Here is a 7727-nt window from a genome sequence, read left to right as displayed (position 1 = left end):
TATAATGTCTTATCTTAAATTGTTCTGAACAACTCTCGAGTGGAAGGCTAGCTGTCATAGAGAGGGCAAACATTTCTAGTCTCAGTCATTCTGTGTTGTTTACAGGAAAGTGAGCTATAAAAAGAGTCCAAGTTCTCAACTGCTTTCTTGCGGGTGTAAATGTTTCAGATAATTTTGCACAGACCCCCTAATCCAGTGTCATCTCAAGAGAGAGGATTTTAATGTTTTTAACCATTAAACATGCACTCTGAAGAAGTAGAGCAATGGGTGGATGGGATGGAAACCTGTAGGTGACACAGGTCTTACGCAGCTATTGAGCTCCAAACGTTGTTTTCAGAAAGCTATGCTGCTGTTGAGTTTATCCAATGCAGTTTTTAAATCTGTGCTCCACCAAATGTCAAAATATTTTAAATATTTCTCTGCAGTGTTAGTTCCCACATACAGCATGGTGCAATTTTCACGTCTGTCAAACGTTACGTTAACGTACGTACATCTAACGTACGCACATCTGCTGTCTAGGAAGCAGCAGCATTTAGTAATTTCTTAATGTTATTTAGCAAACAAGATATCTTCTACTACTCATGGAACACATCACATTGGAAAACTGTCTTATATTTAGTATGGGATTCAAATTCTGTTTGTTTGAAATTGCAGAAACACAGCAGCACTGTTTGCAAAATGGTTAAATTAAGTATTTCGTGTAAACAAAACCTCCATTAGAACTGGACAAAAATTTGAGGAAATGGAAGGAGATCTGGGAGGAGGGGCACTGAAATTTAGGCTTTATTATCCAACAGGTGAATGGGTGAGAGACATAGCAAAGTGAATGAGGATGCAGGAGAGAGAGGAGCTAAGGTTGTAAAAGGTACTTGTTATTATCTCACTGCTCAGCCCTGGCAGCGTCCGCCCTGAGCCCAGGGCCTGTGTATCGCTCCTATATCTCAACAAATTCTCCCAGCCAGACCCTGCAGCCTTTTCATATCAGCAGCACATACCGCTTCTCATATGTCCTCAGGCAACCCGCCCCCCCCTGCTCCCCTACCTTTTTTCTTTTATAATAGCCTCAGTCTGTTTCGTTCTATCATTCAGCTAATATTTGTTCATCTTCTGGGAAGTGGATGTGCACCTTGAGAAGAAACTTTTGTCCCAGAGGTAAAATGTTTCTATTAGGTCCGTTCATGACTGGCACTAGTATTCCCGCTGTACTTCTCGGAGCTGAATTAACCAGCAGCAGCCACATCTTACACACACACACACACCACACACACACACACACACCAAATGCAGATGTATATATTACGGGCAGTCATGAACAACCCACACAGGTGAGCACATTAAACGCAGGCACGTAAAAAGAGGAATATTTACCTTAACACACACACACATGCACATGCACACAGACACACACACACACACACACACACACACACAACAACACACACACAACTGGCGGCATCCAGTTTGTCACATCTCTGAAGTCGGGGGTTTCATCTTGGTGGAGCGACTTACTAATTTCAGGACCTTGAATAAAGTGTTGGTGATAAATCAGAGCTGCCAGCACCAAAATACACACAGATTCATCACTGGATTAGCGCTCTACTTTTTCATCTCTCTTTCTCTGTCTTTGTTCTTCTCTCTCTCTCTCTCTCTCTCTTCTTCTCCTCTCTCTCTCTCTCTCACACCACACCACCACACAACACCACAACACACACACCACACATACACACACACACACACAGGCACATGTAGTATTTAGTCTTCATGTCTTCTGCCTCTGTTTTTTAACCACGTTTCAATTAAAGGACATGCTTGGCTCAACTGTAATTTGACTTGGTGTGGACCTGTGGGACCTATTCTGTTCCTGCTCAACAAGTTTCATAATATACTTAATTAATCAATGTCATGACATGAAGAGGGAAAAACAGAGCATCATTCTTATTCATCAATTTGCTAATGGTACTGCAGAGAAGGATTTCCTCCATTTTTGGATATCTGCTGGCTACACCAGAACACCGACACATTGACCATTGACTTCAGAGGGTAAATCATCCTCAGATGACAAATAGCCAACAGATTAACGTTACTGTTGCGCACAAACAAGTAACGGCAGCGGTTGGTGGAGGGGCAAGTAATGTTAACATTAGAAGAAAAGAAGAAAGTCTGTAAGTCTTGGAGTCAATCAGTCCTTCATTAGGCAAATTCAATATTCAAATTTCAAATTATTGTTTTTTATGAGTTTTCAAAAAATAGTGAGGAAAGGACAATAACAGTTGAAACGACACGTGCATTAATTGCCTAATGGATACACATCTCCTCTCTCTCAACATACATACCTACATACTCATACATATTAGTTCTTTGCTTCAATTTGTTACATTTTCATGGTCACCCATGTGCAAAGATGCAGAAAAAGAAAAGAAAATGCGGGGGGCTAGAGATATGGATCCAGGTGGTTGCATCAAATTCACTGTGAAGTATTCTAAAAAAGTCATGCAAAAATTTTTGAACCTTTTTACAGAGCCTGAATTGTGCATCAGATTTTTGCAAATTTAAGGAATGCCATCACCTCGCAGACCTAACGTGAATAAGGAAAAAAGATAAGTCGGCAGGCTAGTAATGCTGAGAATGTATGAAGTCTGAATGATGTTTTGATAGCTCGTGTTGCCAGGGGTAACCCCGAATACTGAGACAATGGATCTGGGTCGTTCTTTTTTTAGAAATATAGGAGACGTGTTTGAAAATCTCTGACCAGAATATATGTAGTTTTTTAGCATGGCCAAAACATATGTCCCAGAGTGGCAGGGGCCTGATGGCATCTGATGCAGTTGGATCTGAGCCGGGGTATATCTGAGCCAGTCTGATCCCAGTTTGTACGGAAATGCTGAAAAAAATGTATGAGTGAAATTAGTATTTGGAGATACCTGAAGAGTGGGACAAAAGAGCCAAAAAAGTCCAGTGTGAACACCAATATGCTCATTGCCACTTGACAGTGAACAATCTTACATAAATCTACATGTAACGACGTGTGGGATAATCAAACGCTGGATATTAAAGCAAGACTTGTTGCTGTGTGGCTGTCATGGAGTCTAAAGCTTTTAATTGCTTTCTGGGTTCAGCTGTTGGAGAATGTGTTTGCCCTCTGGCTGTGTGCTGGAGAGCAGCACTGCAGACAAGTGGAGGTACATCAAGCTCTACCGAGAAGTAAGTGAACACAATCAATCATCATGACGGCAAAAAAACTAGTAAATTAAAGCGCAGGTTGAAAATAATTAAATTATCCTCTAAGTTACAGTATCTGTTGTTTCAAGTTTTTCTCAATTAATTTTGTCAAATCAACGCAGCCTTGTAATACAGCACTTAAACAACATACAGTGGTCCCTCGTTTATCGCGGGGTATACGTTCTAAAAATAACCCGCAATAAACAAAATCCGCGAAGTAAGTTTTACAATTATTATACATGTTTTAAGGCCGTAAAACCCCTAACCACACACTTTTATACACCTTTTTACACGCATTTTGTACAGTACTCCCTTAATTATTCAGGACGCAGAACACATGTGCAGTTGTCCCTTAACTCGGAATTTTAGTGTCCATGCGTCGTTTTATAAAACCCCACTGTTTGATCACATACTGTTAAATAAAATATTTTTCAAAGATTTCAGCCAGAGCAAATCTTATTAACACCACTACAAGCATACACACTACAGGAAATGGACTGCGGGAAGATTGGCATGGTACCATAGAAGAAGAAGCAGAAAAAGACAAAGAAAAAGGCAGCATTACAGCAATGCATGAGCACCTCAAACATAAACATAGGCCCGAAATACATCCACACACACACACAAAGGACTCATGGACATACAGATGTAGAGAGATGGTGGACTGATGGGCAGCCACACAGAGTGGCTCCTCTCCAGCTACTAGTCTATGTTCCATACTTTAGTCCATACTGGACTTGAACTGGCCACCCTCCAGTTCCCAAACCAAGTCCCTACAGACTACAGAGCTACTGCCGCCCAAAACCAAAAGCGAGAAAGGCAGTCCCCCACTACCAGGAATGATGCAGTCAAGATATTCCCAGCGGTCAGCACAACCAGAGTGCAATGGCTGAGCCTTCCGCTCTCTCTCCTGCCAGGTAAGTAATAAAGTCTGTGTGAACATGAAGCAGAACTGAATGGCAATAATTCATCATTTTGCTTCATGATCTGGAACAAATGAACAGAAAACCAACAGATGTGAAAGTGTCCTAAAATACTTATGAAAAAAGTAAATAAAATGAGTCATTTGCATGCTGCAGCATAATTATGAAATTATGCAACTCCTTAGTTTTATCTAAATTGGGGGCAGTGCTATGAAAATCTGTCGGAAGTATGGAAATAGATGGAAAAGGTTATAGCAACTCTCGGCACTGAACAGCTCCTGGAGCCCAGTGTGCCGCACCGGTGGCACTGCATGTATGCACTCCAGTTTGTATGCATACGTGTGTTCATCTGCAAAACTTTATTAAAGACTTTGTGCTGGTGCTGTGATTTGGTCATTCAGGTGATTTCACACCTTCTCTTCTTGGCACACATATTAAGGTGAATTCTGGACTTCAGTGTTTTCTGCTTCTGAAGCAGATTGGCGCTCAGGCTGGAGATGGATGTGCGCTAGACAGACAAGGAATGTCTACTATCTCTGCTTGACTGTGAAGGAATGGCAAAAACAGAGGGCGGTGGGAAAAGAGTAATGGATAACGGAAGAGGGAAGTGTCGAGTAGCAGTAGAGATTGCAGGTCTGTGTTGAGATGGATTGGTCCTGGCTAGGCCAGGGTGTACCTGCTATCAGTTGTGCGAGGGACAGACTGAAAAAAAAAAAGGCCAAAGAGGGTGGACGATTGGAGAGACAATGAGAGCGGAGGGAAGAAGAGTAGAGGAGGATTAGAGGACAAGGAGGGGAATAGAACCCAGGGTGATAAAAGAGAGAGTGAGAATGGAAGGGGAGAAAAACAAAAAAGGAGAGGGGAAATGGTCACGGGGGAAGGTGAAAGAAAAAAAGGAGGCAGGATTGGAGAAAGAAAAGTGGAAGATGGGGTTTGAAATAGTAAAAACCAGCTAGCCAAGTGAGTTTCCGCATTTCCACCATTGCTCGCTCTCTCTCCTTTTCTCTCTCTCTGTCTCTCTTGTTCAGTATGATTTATGAGCACAAAGCTCCAAAACACTCTCAGACACTGTCTTCCACAGCACTGTTGATGATGTGGGTATTTATACACACACATTCTGCCATTTCCTGCTTTCCTGCATGCGGCACAAAAGTGTGTGTCTGTGTGTTTGTTTGTTTGTGTACTCACAGAGCTCTACCAACTTAACCCAATTTCTTCGTCGTAAAAATGCTGCCCGATGACTTTGACAACATCAACCCCTCTCAGAAGGTACTGCACGTGCAGCAACACACACACACACACACACTCGCACGCGGGATTACGGTGAATGTTCTGTATTTATCCCGAGACGGTAATGGTTTTGGCTTGCCTCTTGACACCTTTAAACACAAGGGCTTAGCAGTGGGACAGTATCAGCGGAGGAGGAAAACAACATTCATTAACAACCTTTGACCCATTCATAGACTCTCTGTATCTGCTGAGGGGTACACAGAGTCCTCTTTTACCTACACTCAATGTACCCTGGAGGCACAGAGAATGGAAGAATAAATGGACAGAGAGGAGAAAAAAAAAATCTCCGGTTTGCTGAGATCTCTGAACAGGTTTGCTGTGTAATCTTCTTTCAGTGGTATCACATCATGTAATCCCTTTCTAAGAGTTTAGTGTCTCCCTGAATAAAAAGCAGGTAAACAGCAATCATAGACGACACCGCTTATACATGTGTCATGAAATTCTTGAAGATTCTTACGTTATTGATTTTTCTTTTTATTTATTTATGACTTAAAAGACATTGTGGACAAGACATAGTCTCTTTGCCTGCAGTCTCTTTTCTTCATCCTTCATGTATAGAAGCTAAGGCTTTATTAATATGTCTGCTGCCTCTTCCACACATCTCATTTATTATAGATAACCTTACACAGGACTGGTTGAGTGAGAGGATATTGTACTCAGGAAAGGGAGGAGACGATGACTTCGGTGTTAACTGAGCAGATCTGAGTGTAGCTTTTAAAAAGGAGCAATCAATTTCCAGCAGTACTGTTGGTGAGGGTCCATTTTGTGAAGACTAGAAAAAAAAAGAAATAAAATCATGGGACAGCATTGTAGGTGTGGGGATAAATGGTGTCTGCTCCTCTGTTGAGTGAAGGTTTCTCTACCTTTACATAGATAGCCTCCTTTCAAACCACCTGTCTTCCCTGTCCAAGATGCGAACATCATTATCTTTAAAGGAGGCATATTATGCATTTTTTTTCACCAGTTCACACAGGTCCCAGGCACCTTAATGACATGTCTGTGAAATCCTTTGGTCAAAATTCCTCACGGATCAAGCACAGCAGCCCTGTTTTTCAGCGCTCTGTGCTCAGGTGTTTGATTTTAGTGTCTGTCCCTTTAAATGCAAATGAACCACTGTCGGCTGCTGTTCATTCCCCCCCCTTCCGCCATGCTGATGTGAGTTCAGCATCAGGTTGCCATGACAACAGATGAGCACAAGCTACTGGGCATGGCTGCAGGTAAACACATACCATTGCAACCTTAGGTCATTTCTGAGTGGTAAGTTTATGGAATGTGTTTTTATATCTTTTTATGTTTGAACTCTAGCTAACTGGATAGGCTGTAGTGTGTTTATGTACATACTATTGGAAAGCTACGTATATAAATATATTTAATTACAAGCAATGTATGTAACATTACTCAGCTGTTCCCCATACACCAGTAACATACAAGCTCAGCCAGCATGTTTGATGACTGACAATGATGTTCGCATTTTGGACAGGGAAGATTTGAAAGTGGAGTGAAGGAGGCTATCTGTGTAAAAGTAGAGAAACCTTCACTCAACATAGGAGGAGGCCTCAGACATCACTTATTCCCCACCTACCGGGACCTACTGTCCTTTCATCGCTCCCCAGGAGACTGAACAGCTCTTCACACTTAGCTTCATGTGACTCTAACAACCATCAGCCACACCCGAGCTCAGGTGACCTGAACGACTGTCGTTCGTACAAGGCCTCAGGTGACCATGCTGTGGGAGATGGATGAGCCGTTAAACTGAGGTCCTGTGGTCATTAAAGGTCTCATGGCACTTTGCAAAGACCACTGGGGTTCCCTGGTGTCCTGGTAAAACCCCTAGGCTGGCTCTCTCCATCTGGCCACCAAATCAGGAGAATTGACTGTTTCCCTTCCTCTCCACCTCAAACTGATGTGTGGTGAGTGTTCTGGTGCAAAATGGCTGATGTGCACACAGTGGCTTTTGAGGTACTACAGGTGAGTTCTCCCCCTTCACTGTGAAGTGCTTTAATTATCCAAGATAAAAGTGACGCATAAATGTAATCTAGTATCATTGTTATTATTCGACATGTTCACGAGTCACAAGTAAAAGTTGTATCTTAATTCTGTGAAATTTAAAAGAAGAAAATAACTCCACAGAACTACAACTTATTTTACACATTTGCATCATCAGCTGTTTTTATTTTCTACAGCAAACATTCAGTAAAAGTATCAGTATACGGATCACCCCTCCACTTCTGAGCTGAAAACCAACATCAGCAAAGAAACAAGAACGGATCATTTTAGGCCATAACATAGATGGAC

The 7727-nt window shown here is 42.0% G+C and overlaps 1 pseudogene; it reads right to left on the bottom strand.

Annotated features, from left to right (window-relative positions):
- Positions 1-4033: 4033 nt before the first annotated feature.
- Positions 4034-4144, bottom strand: LOC113747793 (uncharacterized; annotated as a pseudogene).
- Positions 4145-7727: the final 3583 nt, after the last annotated feature.

The sequence above is a fragment of the Larimichthys crocea genome, chromosome XV, assembly GCF_000972845.2.
Source record: "Larimichthys crocea isolate SSNF chromosome XV, L_crocea_2.0, whole genome shotgun sequence".
NCBI lineage: Eukaryota > Metazoa > Chordata > Actinopteri > Sciaenidae > Larimichthys > Larimichthys crocea.
This window is presented reverse-complemented; position numbering and strand designations above follow the sequence as displayed.